Source organism: Uloborus diversus, chromosome 9 (assembly GCF_026930045.1).
Source record: "Uloborus diversus isolate 005 chromosome 9, Udiv.v.3.1, whole genome shotgun sequence".
Classification (NCBI taxonomy): domain Eukaryota; kingdom Metazoa; phylum Arthropoda; class Arachnida; order Araneae; family Uloboridae; genus Uloborus; species Uloborus diversus.
Genome location: NC_072739.1, coordinates 20,155,681 through 20,172,929, shown reverse-complemented (window position 1 = coordinate 20,172,929; position 17,249 = coordinate 20,155,681). Strand labels below are relative to the sequence as shown.

Sequence of the window (17,249 nt, the reverse complement as noted above, 5' to 3'; positions counted from 1 at the left end):
TCATTGAAATGGAAGAGACTAACTGCTCATTGCATAGTCATATATCATGACAGAAAACTAAAAGAGTTGCAGAACTAAAACAGCTAGATCGAACTAAATAATAGTTTAATGAGATCACTACTGAAAGATGCAGATTGAAAAAATAATGTTAGGAGACAGCTAACGTAGTTCTAGGATGGCGTGGAGTGGAGCGCTCAGGCGAGTCACGTTGTCTGGATTGCTGTCCGACGTCTTCGCTGGAGAGTTTCTAAGCCTTTGCGCTACCGGAAAACATTGACTGAACCTGACAAGTTTCTTTTCCATCTCATTTTCAGTTCGACTGAAAAAATACTTCTTCTATTAAAATATTTAAATACTGATTAATCATCAAATACCTGAAACCCATAAAAATGTAACTTTTTCATTATTTTGGAAACTTTTGGGGGCCCATTCGCGACTGAAAGATATTAGCTGATCGAAACCAAATTTAAACACAATGTTTTGAGGCTCTGTTTAAAGACGTTACAAAAAAAAAAAAAAAAAAAACATTAAGAAAACATCTAATTAAAAAATTTAAAAAAAAATGAAAATGATGTTTTTTTCATATTTCGTCAAACTTTAGGCCCCATGCGCAAACGGAAGATGTCAATCGATTTCAATAATTCTTTTTTTTTTCCTTTGTTCGTCTTTATAATTTTTAACTTTTCCGCGCTATTACAACTTCGAAATAAAAAAATTAGTTTTTTCGGTCCATGCTATTGAGTAGGGGAGTCTTCTGCCCTTTGCCCCACTCCTCTCCGGAAAAATTCGAAATGACGGGCTATACTAATAAAACTAATAATAAACGAATAGTAATATCATGATAACCCATACATAGTTAAACTTTGAAAAAGTGTTACTACGTAAACAAACATTTTGCCGAAAAAATTCCTGCAAGAATGAAATTAGAAATATTAATCACCGTTAAAATTCTCTTAAAGAAGCATATAAGTATTCAAAACTCGACTTATTCGTTTGTCATTCAGTAGGGTCAATTCATGACCTGAACTAAGACCAATGATGACAAAGGGTGATGATAATACTGAATTAAATCGCTCGGTGCATGGTAGCTTTCGCAACAGTTGCTGTGCATTTAGTCTGAGTCTTCCATCTGAATGGCAGACTGTTAACTCCAAGAAGAAACGTATAATTTTGGCAAGAGCCGGGTTATGGATTGGCGACGCATCGCTTTGCTGTAGCCTTTTAGGATCGGATTTTTCATTGTTGCACTGTTAGGGTTACAGCAAAACAACAATGTTTCAGATTTCGCCAAATTTGCCGAAAATTATATTTTACTAAATAAACAATTCACGTGTGCCGCTAATAATTGCTCACAGTGAACAATCATCAAACGCGATAACTCTCCAGAAAGACAACCACTCAAACACGCGCTCCGATCCAAAATGGCTAATCTTTAGCAGAAGCGTCGGCTCGTATATATAGGGGCCTTACCCCTGGCTAAATGACCCATGTAAATATTCCAGATTATTCAATTCTCCTGTCATTTCAATTATGTAATCCCTGTAATATGTATATAGTGTGGCTCTGAAAAGATTTCTTTTTTTTTTCTACTCCATTCCCCCCCCCCCACACACACCATTTCAAATCAACTCCTTCATGACTTTCCCTCATACAGGGTGAAAGAGATCCGCTCTGGCCCATATAAATTGCTATCTGTATCTGTAAATGACCGAACTCAATACTCAGGAGTGGGTGCCTATTAATTCAGTTCATCACTACCTTGAGAATTAGTTCGATTGAACAATTCATTGTTTTTTGGTTGGAAAATATCGTCCCATATTCTTTTCACAACGGCAATGTTGCCAAATATGCAGTTTTACTGCTCAAGGACTGGTGCTTAGGACACGGCGGATAAATTTTGCCATTTGTGGCTCTGCGGAAACTTGAGCAGATCAATTTTCCGCGTACAGTATACTCTCGATATCTCGAAAACCTTGATGTGACGAAAAAAAAATTACCTCCTTGATTTTGCGTATTTATCTAATGTTATTTTTCATTCTTATGTCGAAGAGTTTTTATCAAAACCTTGTTATGTCGAATATTTTTCAAAGTCATATATAATTTTTTTCGAAAATCTGCAGTTAATTGTTTCGAAACAACTAGAAGAATATTCAGTTTAGCCCTGGCTACAGGGCGGTAACTTACTGAATATACCTACCTTTGCCTTCAAAATTCGAGTTGAACCGAACCATTGTTTCGGTCACTCGTCTGGCCAGTGCTAATTCTGTATTAATACCAGTTTGTTTGGCACTCTTGGCTTCAGAATTCATTCAGGATTCCGAGCTGAGCGACTGAACCATTCAGACGTGTTCTTTCTCCGCTCCGTTTCGCAATGTCGAAGCACAATCCGCGGAAGAGAATGAACGCTCCCGGGGATAACGGCGTAGAGGCCCTTTTCAGGGCCGGCGGGGTTTCCCCCGTCATCGAAACCGTCCCCCAGGGCAGCGCTTCTATTTCTCCGGCGTCAACTACCTCTACGACTTCCTCTCGGAATGATAGACCATTACACAGATATCGATCCAAGGACCCATATTTCCAGGCAATACTCGACAAATATCGCTACGACTACCATTATATCAAGAAAAGACTCGATGAAGCGGTCGACGAACCTACTCTCGTAGGAATCAAGGCGTACCTCGAGAAATTCATCTTTGATATACCTCTGAAAGCGAACATCAATAACGAAGGAAACATCACCAATCAAACGACCCAACTCTTGAAGGCAGCCAAAGTAAAGATCCAGCAACTCTTTCACCCTGATGAACCATTGGACATTGACACGGACAGCGATACCGACAATGATCCAGACTCACCACTGCAGTCCCCCTTCAAGAAAATCAAGAAATCATCTCCCCGCAGGACAACGCCAGACATAAAAGACTATCCTACATTAGACCTCAGCAACAAATTCGAGCCTCTCAGCAGCAAGGTTGATGAGCCTCCCCATCCAGAAATGATGAAAAATCCAAGTTTGACTGAAGCACCAACCAAGCCCTCTACTCCCCCCTAAGCCTAGCCCCCCCCCAATTACGGTCGCCAATGCTACGGAACCTGTGAAACTCCTGGACACCCTCGCCAAGATGTGTGCCGGAAATCTGCAAGGAAAAATCTCCGGAGACGATCTACTAGTCTTCCCATCGCTCATTGACGACATTGAGCTTATAGAAGGATACCTACATGATAAGCAGTTTCAATTCCACAGCCGCACCCTGCCATCCAAGAGGCCCCTCAAGGTCGTAGTCCGAGGACTCCCTCTCACCCACCCTACCGAAGAGCTCAAGAGTGACCTGAAAGGCCTAGGCTTCGACGTCTCGAAGGTTCTTCAGATGCAAGCCGGACCCGAGAAAAGGCCTCTCCCCCTCTATATTGCCATCATTAACAAGGGGGAAAATTCCGATGACATCTTCGGGGTTAGCCACATTGGCTACCTCCGCATCTCCGTCGAGCGTCTCCGGCCCAAGTCCTCGCCCATCCAGTGTTATAAATGCCAACGTTACGGACACACCGCATCGAAGTGCTTCAGGACTCCCCGATGCCTTAAATGTGCACAGGAGCACCGCTCATTTGAATGCCGAAAGGACTCCTCCACCCCAGCCTGCTGCGCCCTATGCGGGGGCGCCCATACCGCAAATGCACCTACGTGTCCCGAGAAGCCGAAACCTCGACAGCCCAGGACTCCAAAAACTTTTCCAGCCCAGACGAATAACGCTTGGACCCGCAGGACCCGCAGTTCTACTGTTACGGACTTTCTACCACGACCAGTTGCTCTGCAGCAGATTACTACTCCAGGACAAGACATGGGGAAACTCATGTCGCTTATGACGCAAGTTCTACACCAACTCCAGGCCCAACAGCAGCAAATCAACGCCCTAATAAGCGGTCTCGCAGCCCTAGCGAGGCCATAAGCTTTTCCCCCCTCCCCCCTTTTAGAATTGGTTTTTCCCAGGCATCCTAAATGCCTGGAGGCCCAGTCAAAATTACTCATTCCCTTCCCCTCTCATTCTTCCATCCCACTGAATCCGGGTAAAGATGCGTATGCTTCATAGGCCCGATCAAATTGTTGAATCATCATCATCTTGGCTTCCTTAAGAGGTTTTCCACCTCCAGCACGGACACTCCTATGCCGGGCTGATGAGTGCTAATAAGCACGAAACTGCAGTCCTCGGCTGGAATTGACTGAGCTGGCGGTGTATTTCATGAACTCGAAGAATGTTTTTAAAAATTTCTCAAACCCTTCATTATTTCTCTCAGAGGTTCGGAATGATCTGCTGTCACTTTCATTCTAAAGCCTGCGGGTGTCAGAAAAGTTAAATCCTTAAAAGCCCAAAAAATGTTCCTAACACATTTCGCCTTCTTCTCACGCCACTTCGTTGGATGTTTTGACCCAATTTCCTTGAACGAAGAGCCAACCCCATTAGAGACACAGGAAATGGTTCTTTTGTACCGGAGCGCTCGGAGCTCGTTTGAAACCGTGGCAAATCGCAACAATTTGCTACTTTACTAGAGGGTTGTTTCTTTGCTTTTTTATATATTATTTTTGACTCATTTTAAAAATTAACATTTTTTTTCTCGCATTAAGGCATTTTTTCAACTTTTATTATATGTTTCCACGTATTTTTAACTATTGTGACCTATTTTTAGAATGTTATTTAATTATGATTATGACCTTGTTATCTCCAAAACTCGATATCTCGCATTGTCTTCACCGTCCCTTCGACTCTGTGATACCGAGAATAAACTGTATTTACTTCGTAAGATTTTTTCAGGGAAGGGGGCGGCGACATTTACTCTCTTTCCGAAAGTTATCTTCGTGTTTTGTCTTTAATATTTTTTAAAGCACCAATTCCTCCAATGCCTGGCACTCGTGTGCGCACATTGATTTACGGTTTACAAATCGTTTTGTGAACAAAATCAAGATATTTTTCGGTTCAATCATCAAAACTAACATTTCTGAGCAATGCATATGAAAACTACACCTCCTACATAATTGCTTCAACAGTCATTTCGTTCTAAATTTTTAAATTTTCTATTTCTACTTTCATTATGTCTTTACTTTCAACAGATGGCGCTGATTTACATTTTGAGCCTCATAATCCGGAAAAAGCCTTTTCGCTGATCCCAAACGTTATCACAATGCATTGAGAATGAGAGCAAATTTTTCGTTCGCGAAAACTCGGTTTACCTAAACTGCCGAAACCAATTCGTCCACAAACTCCAACAACTATAGGGGACGCAGCAGCCTCCGTCTAATGGCGGATGAAAAAGGTAAAACAAACGCATGCCGTAACGTATAAATCGCTCTAAGGTTAGTAAATGAGACAAAAAATCATACATACGAAGAAAAATTTTTGCACGTATGATTTTTTTGTTCTTCATTCTTTTGAAATGCTTTTTTAAAGTGTTTTAGTCATTCTGACCCATGTAGAAAGAGATGAGAAATCGAAAAGTATTACGACAGCAAGAAATTAATGCAAAACAGACAGTAAATTGTTCTCAACCAGCCATTTTCACGATATGTTTTTCGATATTCATAAATTTCTGGTTCCTTTCGAGCGACAATTTCCTTTTGCACTAATTTTTCTAAACATTAATACTTCTTATGGCCAGTTTCGCGACATTTCCGGCATTTGATTACATTTTCTCACATTGTGCACATGCGTGACCATAAGACTGTTCGAATCGGTTTATTTTAATTCCTGCTATTTCATACGTTTTTTTTTCTCAACTAAATGATTTAATTCTGTCATGCTATGCTGTGTGAATAGTCTACAAAATGCTCACGGATACGTAGTGGCAGTTTTGCTTTAAATTTTCAAGATGCATAAATTCATTCGTCATGGAAATGATTTAACTCATAAGCAAATTCTCGTCAAGATACTTTATTTCTTTTCACAATACTAAAACAATAACCATAAACAAGTTTTTGGGGAATCTTTTCACCGATAATAGCAGCTTTTGCAGAGCAGTGAAGTAAATTTGGCGCACTATTTTAGCCATAAAATTTCAATGTCTTCAATTTTTAATTTTTCAAATTCTTAACGTTCTTTCTGAATTTTCCATCAATAAAGTGATTCAGTAATAATTGAAATAAATGTTAACAATATCACAATTATTAATACACAATATAATTAATTGCGATAAATATTTTCAAGAAGGCATACTGTCCATTTGAATTAGATGCTTTAGTAATAAGGTTATTTAAATCAATTATTTGGAATAAGGTTAAGGTATTACAAGAAGTAGTTTTTCAGCATGGCCCCAGTATCCAGAACTTGTTATACTTGCTATTAAGTCCGCTTTTTTTTTTTTTTTTTTTTTTTTTTTATCGAAATGAAAAACTAATATTTATTTAAATTCACACAGAACAAGATAAATAAAATGTGTACTCACTGTTTTTTAGCAGCTGATGTTACGCTGTTGCGAATGACGATTCCAAATGATAAATCACACAAATATTAGAAAATACACAGCACAAATTTCTTGTATTGCTCAAAATGGTACACGTGAAACGCAATGTTTTACCTTTTTCGTCAATTTCGTAAATCACCGCCAGGTAGCGTATTGCGAATTTGCTTTCGTTAAGGTGCGAAAAGGGGAGGAAGTTCTCTGAGGAAAAAAATTATTAACATTAAAATCATCATTTGAAGTTAGTAAGCAACAGTACATTTAATTCCTAATTACATATTTCGTTAAATGTTAACACAAATAAGACATTTAAAGCATTTACCTCCCAGAAATTTAAACTTGAGCTCTAAATTTTAATACATTTGTATATAAGGAACCCTTAAGTATAACATGTAGTACAGTGAAACCTGTGTAAGTTGACTATTTGTGGTGCATTACTTTAGTACTTAACTAGAGCAAAGGTCAACTTAGACAGGTGTTCAACTTTACAGGTTTTAACTGCATAACTTTTAAAAACATTTTTTTGCAGTTAATGAGTAATTATTTGGACATGTTACGGGCAAAGCCAAATGGTCGCACTCGCAACACGTTCAAATCATTATTTTTCAAGAGAAATTTTTTTTGCAAAGTTACTTGATATTATGAAACACAATGGTTCTTTGCATTGCAATATACGATAATCATAAGCTTACAGTTTAAAATTCGGGGGAAAGGTGCAATTATAGACGTAAAAATTTCACAACCGTGCAAATGGACAGAGCACTTGATACAGATTTTTATGCGCTATGTCTAAAAGTGAGGCATACACGCTTTGCCAGCAAATAATTCAGAAATAACAGTTATCCACAGAGCCAGCACGAAGAATATATATGACAATCCAACTTGATGACTGCTGGGCAGTTGATACGCTTCTCCTCCGATTTCTTCCATTGTGAATCCCATGGGGAATATGACAGCTGCGAGGCAAAACAACACCATCGCAGAAAACCCCATCCATCTTGCATACGGCACAACTTGATCATTCCAATGAGACAGCAGAAGCAAAGCAACAGTGGTTGAGACACAAATGCAGTCAATCTTTATGCATATTAAGGACAGCATCCATTCGTGTTGTAAATTCGGTGAAAAACATAGTTGCTGTCTACCGTAAATTGTCATGCAGTTTCTGAGAAGTCCGAGTCTGGTATTTCCGCCCACATCAGACACAATCCAATCTGGCAGAGCCAAGCTTATGGCAGCAAATACATTCGCAGCAAGGAATAAAGCTCAAGATATTACTGTTAATCTATCCATTTTTTCACATCTTTGTAGGCTACAAAAAGGCGTCAAGCTTTTGCAAGAAGTTAGACCTCACTCAAAATAAAATAAGTCTAGAAGAAAATGACATTAACTCGTAAGTTTACGAGTATAAATCCAGACTAGAAGACTAAAGCTTATAATTGAAAGGATGAGAAAGAAAACTCATGTCTGGATGCAAATCAGTTCTTCTTTCCCTCAAAAAACGCGTTTATTTTGTTCCAAGTGTAAGCAAAAGTAAAAAAGAAAAGAGTTTTGCAATTTTTTTTATTCTTGACGCTACCCTGAAAGAAAACAATCAGAGTATTACATTCATCACAAATGCGCGAAGAAAATTGTCAGAACTATCAACATAAGTCTCTCCTTCGCAACAGAAGTTTTCCTATTTTCTAAAATCTGCTGGACTAGACTTTAATCGCCAATGGACTACTTTAATCATCAATTTGGCGAGAAAATAAATAGAGTCCTTGCGCATGCGTCACCAGCCGTTTCCGTAGGAATAGAAGGGAAGCAGGCTAACTTGGTGTGTGTTATCTTTCCATTATTGTTATTTCATAGTGATTTCTTTTTTTTAATAGTGCAACCTAGTGTTGCACCTCAAAAGAAAACTGCAGTAAAATGAGACCTATCTGGTGTCGCTAGCTTTAATTGAAAATATTTTTAACTAGTTCAAATAACTCTGGCTTTGGTCCCTTTTGACAAAATTTGTTCCCTGAATATCAAGATTGGATACGCGTACCTTGGAAATGCTTCATAATTTTCCAAGTTTATACCAATAGAACACCTGCGCTTTATTTCAAAAAAAAAAAAAAAAAAAATCTCAAACTGTGAAGGCAAAAATTCTTTTTGCCTATTGAATTGACATCGAATGACTCAGATGATTAAAAAAATAATAATAATGGAAGAATACAAAAAGAAAAAAAAAGACAAATAGAATTCAAGACAAATAAAATCAGATTCTCAGATTCTCCAGTTGAGACAGTAACTAAACGTTTCATACTGAGGAGCACCGTTTTAAATTTTTCCTAAATACGACAGTTTTCAAATTCGCTTTATAACCACCAGTAATATTTTTAACAAGAACTTACGTTCTTTATATACATAGATAGTTTTAGGTAGCTTTGATTCGGTCCGAAATTCATGCGGTATCTCACACATGAACCAATTTCCGATAGTATGATTTGCATTGTCGCTGCATGACTGAATTTGACTGGACAATACTTTTTTGCCGACATCCAATTTTTGTGTGCATGTCCCGTATATGCTTTAGCTCAAATTTATGACTGTTAAAGAATTTTTTTTGCCAGTTGTTATTTGGGGCATAAGATTAGCTTTCTGCAGCCTTGTTGTGTCCAGAACAGAAAAACCAAAGGTGATATTTTTTACTTTATTAGGCAATACTTTACAAAAAAAAAAAAAAAAATGATTAGACATATGTATAAATTTGTTTATTTAATTATTAATCTTTTATTTCACTTACTTATTTTTTATTTGCACGGTCTACCTTGAAAACAAAAGTTATGTCAAGTGACGTATGTTCAACAATCAGGCTTCAATTAGAGGGGAAAAAACTAAAATTTCCCATTCTAACACTTATTCTTAAAGAAAGAAAACGTCAAATAAAAATTCCCGAAGAAAATAAACTCAACTTTCCTGGTGAAACACAACTTGGTCTTGGTGAAAAGTTGGTTGTCTGGAATATGATTTTCAAGCAATTCCCAGTACACACGTAGACTATTCAACGCTGCGTAAAACTCGTCACGGTAGTCTCAGGAAAAGTTTGTGGCGCTGAATCTCGAGACGGATTTATAAGAACCACCCTACTGTCCAGATCATCCATGCCTAGCTTCACCAACAAATAGGCCTTCAAAGTCAGGGATTGAGTCACTGTCGATGTGTGATCGTCACTTATTTGTACCAACAATGGGGAAGAAGATAATTTACAGTACATCCAGTTGTCCATTTCTGAGTATTCTTGCCCATAGAAGTTGACTTTTGCGTGGATATTCTCTTTTTCTTCTTGATTCTATCTTTCTTGACTTCAGAATTCTTCGAGCCCAGAACATTTCAGTATTCATTGTCATCTTGAGACATGGCTAAACAGTAAGTTTTCTGGGTAAGCGAAAAAACCATTCCGTTCGATCGCAGGGTTGACAACATAAACAAAGGTTTTGGCAAGTACCTGATACATTGTTATTGCTTGGTAAACAAGTTTTGGGCCGTCTTAAAATTGTTTGATAGAAAACCACATTTTCATGAATGATTTCAATATAAACTAGACTAATTCTTGAAGTTCAGGTGCGAGGCTTTCTTCACTTATACACACAATCTGAGGGTTCTATTTGCTTTTGTCAACCACCTCGAATGTGATAAATGCCGAGGATTTCATGCAGCCAAATCTTTACAGGTTCCTGATTCAATCGCTTTCGAACTATCAAATTAATGTTTGTCTTTGCGGAACACATTTTGTTCCATTTCTGGGACTACGCAACCGATATTCTGAAAGTTAACTACCAGAAGATTCTGGCCCTAGGCGGCTGGTGCACCAAAAAAGTGGGGGGTCAAAGGAGGTGCAGGGGCGGTAGGTTTGGGGGGAGACACACCCTTAAACCTAAATTTTTTCTTCAAAAATTGGCAATTGAACTTTTACGTCATTACTAATGAATTGACCTTCTTCCAAAAATTCGAGAAACAGACTTAAAAAGCGGGACCAGATGGCCACAGAAGATTGGCCATCTGCTCCCGCCCAGAAGATACCCCCCCCCGCCCAAAATCAAAGTTCCATTTTAATTTTTACGAAACAATAACATGAAAAAAGCATAAAACAAGCACTTAATATGTCAGTTGTTTCTTTGAACACGTGAACAGATCATCACAATCAGTTTTTACTCGACCCTTAGCTTTAAACTTAGAAAAGTGGAGGGCAAAGTCCCTTTACTGTTGAAAGTGAGAGGGCATTTGCCCCCCTTGCCCCCCCCCTCGTACGAGCCGCCTATGATTCTGGCAGTCAACTAACTTTTCCTCTATTGACTCTTCAGAGGTACTAGACACCGTTGTTTTGCCATCTAAGAGCTGAAACATGTGGTGGAATAGCAACTCATTGAAATGGAAGAGACTAACTGCTCATTGCATAGTCATATATCATGACAGAAAACTAAAAGAGTTGCAGAACTAAAACAGCTAGATCGAACTAAATAATAGTTTAATGAGATCACTACTGAAAGATGCAGATTGAAAAAATAATGTTAGGAGACAGCTAACGTGGTTCTAGGATGGCGTGGAGTGGAGCGCTCAGGCGAGTTACGTTGTCTGGATTGCTGTCCGACGTCTTCGCTGGAGAGTTTCTAAGCCTTTGCGCTACCGGAAAACATTGACTGAACCTGACAAGTTTCTTTTCCATCTCATTTTCAGTTCGACTGAAAAAATACTTCTTCTATTAAAATATTTAAATACTGATTAATCATCAAATACCTGAAACCCATAAAAATGTAACTTTTTCATTATTTTGGAAACTTTTGGGGGCCCATTCGCGTCTGAAAGATATTAGCTGATCGAAACCAAATTTAAACACAATGTTTTGAGGCTCTGTTTAAAGACGTTACAAAAAAAAAAAAAAAAAAAAAAAAACTTTAAGAAAACATCTAATTAAAAAATTTAAAAAAAAAAATCCAAATGATGTTTTTTTCATATTTTGTCAAACTTTAGGCCCCATGCGCAAACGGAAGATGTCAATCGATTTCAATAATTCTTTTTTTTTTCCTTTGTTCGTCTTTATAATTTTCAACTTTTCCGCGCTATTACAACTTCGAAATAAAAAAATTAGTTTTTTCGGTCCATGCTATTGAGTAGGGGAGTCTTCTGCCCTTTGCCCCACTCCTCTCCGGAAAAATTCGAAATGACGGGCTATACTAATAAAACTAATAATAAACGAATAGTAATATCATGATAACCCATACATAGTTAAACTTTGAAAAAGTGTTACTACGTAAACAAACATTTTGCCGAAAAAATTCCTGCAAGAATGAAATTAGAAATATTAATCACCGTTAAAATTCTCTTAAAGAAGCATATAAGTATTCAAAACTCGACTTATTCGTTTGTCATTCAGTAGGGTCAATTCATGACCTGAACTAAGACCAATGATGACAAAGGGTGATGATAATACTGAATTAAATCGCTCGGTGCATGGTAGCTTTCGCAACAGTTGCTGTGCGTTTAGTCTGAGTCTTCCATCTGAATGGCAGACTGTTAACTCCAAGAAGAAACGTATAATTTTGGCAAGAGCCGGTTTATGGATGGGCGACGCATCGCTTTGCTGTAGACTTTTAGGATCGGATTTTTCATTGTTGCACTGTTAGGGTTACAGCAAAACAACAATGTTTCAGATTTCGCCAAATTTGCCGAAAATTATATTTTACTAAATAAACAATTCACGTGTACCGCTAATAATTGCTCACAGTGAACAATCATCAAACGCGATAACTCGCCAGAAAGACAACCACTCAAACACGCGCTCCGATCCAAAATGGCTAATCTTTAGCAGAAGCGTCGGCTCGTATATATAGGGGCCTTACCCCTGGCTAAATCACCCATGTAAATATTCCAGATTATTCAATTCTCCTGTCATTTCAATTATGTAATCCCTGTAAATATGTATATAGTGTGGCTCTGAAAAGACTCCTTTTTTTTTTCTACTCCATTCCCCCCCCCACACACACCATTTCAAATCAACTCCTTCATGACTTTCCCTCATACAGGGTAAAAGAGATCCGCTCTGGCCCATATAAATTGCTTTCTGTATCTGTAAATAAATGACCGAACTCAATACTCAGGGGTGGGTGCCTCTTAATTCAGTTCCTCACTACCTTGAGAATTAGTTCGATTGAACAATTCATTGTTTTTTGGTTGGAAAATATCGTCCCATATTCTTTTCACAACGGCAATGTTGCCAAATATGCAGTTTTACTGCTCAAGGACTGGTGCTTAGGACACGGCGGATAAATTTTGCCATTTGTGGCTCTGCGGAAACTTGACAGATCAATTTTCCGCGTACAGTATACTCTCGATATCTCGAAAACCTTGACGTGACGAAAAAAAAATTACCTCCTTGATTTTGCGTATTTATCTAATGTTATTTTTCATTCTTATGTCGAAGAGTTTTTATCAAAACCTTGTTATGTCGAATATTTTTCAAAGTCATATATAATTTTTTTCGAAAATCTGCAGTTAATTGTTTCGAAACAACTAGAAGAATATTCAGTTTAGCCCTGGCTACAGGGCGGTAACTTACTGAATATACCTACCTTTGCCTTCAAAATTCGAGTTGAACCGAACCATTGTTTCGGTCACTCGTCTGGCCAGTGCTAATTCTGTATTAATACCAGTTTGTTTGGCACTCTTGGCTTCCTTAAGAGGTTTTCCACCTCCAGCACGGACACTCCTATGCCGGGCTGATGAGTGCTAATAAGCACGAAACTGCAGTCCTCGGCTGGAATTGACTGAGCTGGCGGTGTATTTCATGAACTCGAAGAATGTTTTTAAAAATTTCTCAAACCCTTCATTATTTCTCTCAGAGGTTCGGAATGATCTGCTGTCACTTTCATTCTAAAGCCTGCGGGTGTCAGAAAAGTTAAATCCTTAAAAGCCCAAAAAATGTTCCTAACACATTTCGCCTTCTTCTCACGCCACTTCGTTGGATGTTTTGACCCAATTTCCTTGAACGAAGAGCCAACCCCATTAGAGACACAGGAAATGGTTCTTTTGTACCGGAGCGCTCGGAGCTCGTTTGAAACCGTGGCAAATCGCAACAATTTGCTACTTTACTAGAGGGTTGTTTCTTTGCTTTTTTATATATTATTTTTGACTCATTTTAAAAATTAACATTTTTTTTCTCGCATTAAGACATTTTTTCAACTTTTATTATATGTTTCCACGTATTTTTAACTATTGTGACCTATTTTTAGAATGTTATTTAATTATGATTATGACCTTGTTATCTCCAAAACTCGATATCTCGCATTGTCTTCACCGTCCCTTCGACTCTGTGATACCGAGAATAAACTGTATTTACTTCGTAAGATTTTTTCAGGGAAGGGGGCGGCGACATTTACTCTCTTTCCGAAAGTTATCTTCGTGTTTTGTCTTTAATATTTTTTAAAGCACTAATTCCTCCAATGCCTGGCACTCGTGTGCGCACATTGATTTACGGTTTACAAATCGTTTTGTGAACAAAATCAAGATATTTTTCGGTTCAATCATCAAAACTAACATTTCTGAGCAATGCATATGAAAACTACACCTCCTACATAATTGCTTCAACAGTCATTTCGTTCTAAATTTTTAAATTTTCTATTTCTACTTTCATTATGTCTTTACTTTCAACAGATGGCGCTGATTTACATTTTGAGCCTCATAATCCGGAAAAAGCCTTTTCGCTGATCCCAAACGTTATCACAATGCATTGAGAATGAGAGCAAATTTTTCGTTCGCGAAAACTCGGTTTACCTAAACTGCCGAAACCAATTCGTCCACAAACTCCAACAACTATAGGGGACGCAGCAGCCTCCGTCTAATGGCGGATGAAAAAGGTAAAACAAACGCATGCCGTAACGTATAAATCGCTCTAAGGTTAGTAAATGAGACAAAAAATCATACATACGAAGAAAAATTTTTGCACGTATGATTTTTTTGTTCTTCATTCTTTTGAAATGCTTTTTTAAAGTGTTTTAGTCATTCTGACCCATGTAGAAAGAGATGAGAAATCGAAAAGTATTACGACAGCAAGAAATTAATGCAAAACAGACAGTAAATTGTTCTCAACCAGCCATTTTCACGATATGTTTTTCGATATTCATAAATTTCTGGTTCCTTTCGAGCGACAATTTCCTTTTGCACTAATTTTTCTAAACATTAATACTTCTTATGGCCAGTTTCGCGACATTTCCGGCATTTGATTACATTTTCTCACATTGTGCACATGCGTGACCATAAGACTGTTCGAATCGGTTTATTTTAATTCCTGCTATTTCATACGTTTTTTTTTCTCAACTAAATGATTTAATTCTGTCATGCTATGCTGTGTGAATAGTCTACAAAATGCTCACGGATACGTAGTGGCAGTTTTGCTTTAAATTTTCAAGATGCATAAATTCATTCGTCATGGAAATGATTTAACTCATAAGCAAATTCTCGTCAAGATACTTTATTTCTTTTCACAATACTAAAACAATAACCATAAACAAGTTTTTGGGGAATCTTTTCACCGATAATAGCAGCTTTTGCAGAGCAGTGAAGTAAATTTGGCGCACTATTTTAGCCATAAAATTTCAATGTCTTCAATTTTTAATTTTTCAAATTCTTAACGTTCTTTCTGAATTTTCCATCAATAAAGTGATTCAGTAATAATTGAAATAAATGTTAACAATATCACAATTATTAATACACAATATAATTAATTGCGATAAATATTTTCAAGAAGGCATACTGTCCATTTGAATTAGATGCTTTAGTAATAAGGTTATTTAAATCAATTATTTGGAATAAGGTTAAGGTATTACAAGAAGTAGTTTTTCAGCATGGCCCCAGTATCCAGAACTTGTTATACTACTTGCTATTAAGTCCGCTTTTTTTTTTTTTTTTTATCGAAATGAAAAACTAATATTTATTTAAATTCACACAGAACAAGATAAATAAAATGTGTACTCACTGTTTTTTAGCAGCTGATGTTACGCTGTTGCGAATGACGACTCCAAATGATAAATCACACAAATATTAGAAAATACACAGCACAAATTTCTTGTATTGCTCAAAATGGTACACGTGAAACGCAATGTTTTACCTTTTTCGTCAATTTCGTAAATCACCGCAAGGTAGCGTATTGCGAATTTGCTTTCGTTAAGGTGCGAAAAGGGGAGGAAATTCTTTGAGGAAAAAAATTTTTAACATTAAAATCATCATTTGAAGTTAGTAAGCAACAGTACATTTAATTCCTAATTACATATTTTGTTAAATGTTAACACATATAAGACATTTAAAGCATTTACCTCCCAGAAATTTAAACTTGAGCTCTAAATTTTAATACATTTGAATATAAGGAACCCTTAAGTATAACATGTAGTACAGTGAAACCTGTGTAAGTTGACTATTTGTGGTGCATTACTTTAGTACTTAACTAGAGCAAAGGTCAACTTAGACAGGTGTTCAACTTTACAGGTTTTAACTGCATAACTTTTAAAAACATTTTTTTGCAGTTAATGAGTAATTATTTGGACATGTTACGGGCAAAGCCAAATGGTCGCACTCGCAACACGTTCAAATAATTATTTTTTAAGTGAAATTTTTTTTGTAAAGTTACTTGATATTATGAAACACAATGGTTCTTTGCATTGCAATATACGATAATCATAAGCTTACAGTTTAAAATTCGGGGGAAAGGTGCAATTATAGACGTAAAAATTTCACAACCGTGCAAATGGACAGAGCACTTGATACAGATTTTTATGCGCTATGTCTAAAAGTGAGGCATACACGCTTTGCCAGCAAATAATTCAGAAATAACAGTTATCCACAGAGCCAGCACGAAGAATATATATGACAATCCAACTTGATGACTGCTGGGCAGTTGATACGCTTCTCCTCCGATTTCTTCCATTGTGAATCCCATGGGGAATATGACAGCTGCGAGGCAAAACAACACCATCGCAGAAAATCCCATTCATCTTGCATACGGCATAACTTGATCATTCCAATAAGACAGCAGAAGCAAAGCAACAGTGGTTGAGACACAAATGCAGTCAATCATTATGCATATTAAGGACAGCATCCATTCGGGTTGTAAATTCGGTGAAAAACATAGTTGCTGTCTACCGTAAATTGTCATGCAGTTTCTGAGAAGTCCGAGTCTGGTATTTCCGCCCACATCAGACACAATCCAATCTGGCAGAGCCAAGCTTATGGCAGCAAATACATTCGCAGCAAGGAATAAAGCTCCAGATATTACTGTTAATCTATCCATTTTTTCACATCTTTGTAGGCTACAAAAAGGCGTCAAGCTTTTGCAAGAAGTTAGACCTCACTCAAAATAAAATAAGTCTAGAAGAAAATGACATTAACTCGTAAGTTTACGAGTATAAATCCAGACTAGAAGACTGAAGCTTATAATTGAAAGGATGAGAAAGAAAACTCATGTCTGGATGCAAATCAGTTCTGCTTTCCCTCAAAAAACGCGTTTATTTTGTTCCAAGTGTAAGCAAAAGTAAAAAATAAAAGAGTTTTGCAATTTTTTTATTCTTGACGCTACCCTGAAAGAAAACAATCAGAGTATTACATTCATCACAAATGCGCGAAGAAAATTGTCAGAACTATCAACATAAGTCTCTCCTTCGCAACAGAAGTTTTCCTATTTTCTAAAATCTGCTGGACTAGACTTTAATCGCCAATGGACTACTTTAATCATCAATTTGGCGAGAAAATAAATAGAGTCCTTGCGCATGCGTCACCAGCCGTTTCCG

At 37.3% G+C, this 17,249-nt stretch overlaps 2 pseudogenes; both read right to left on the bottom strand.

Moving 5' to 3' along the window:
- Positions 1-7,233: 7,233 nt before the first annotated feature.
- LOC129230098 (uncharacterized protein C16orf52 homolog A-like) lies at positions 7,234-7,737 on the bottom strand (annotated as a pseudogene).
- Positions 7,738-16,249: 8,512 nt separating this feature from the next.
- LOC129230051 (uncharacterized protein C16orf52 homolog A-like) lies at positions 16,250-17,045 on the bottom strand (annotated as a pseudogene).
- Positions 17,046-17,249: the final 204 nt, after the last annotated feature.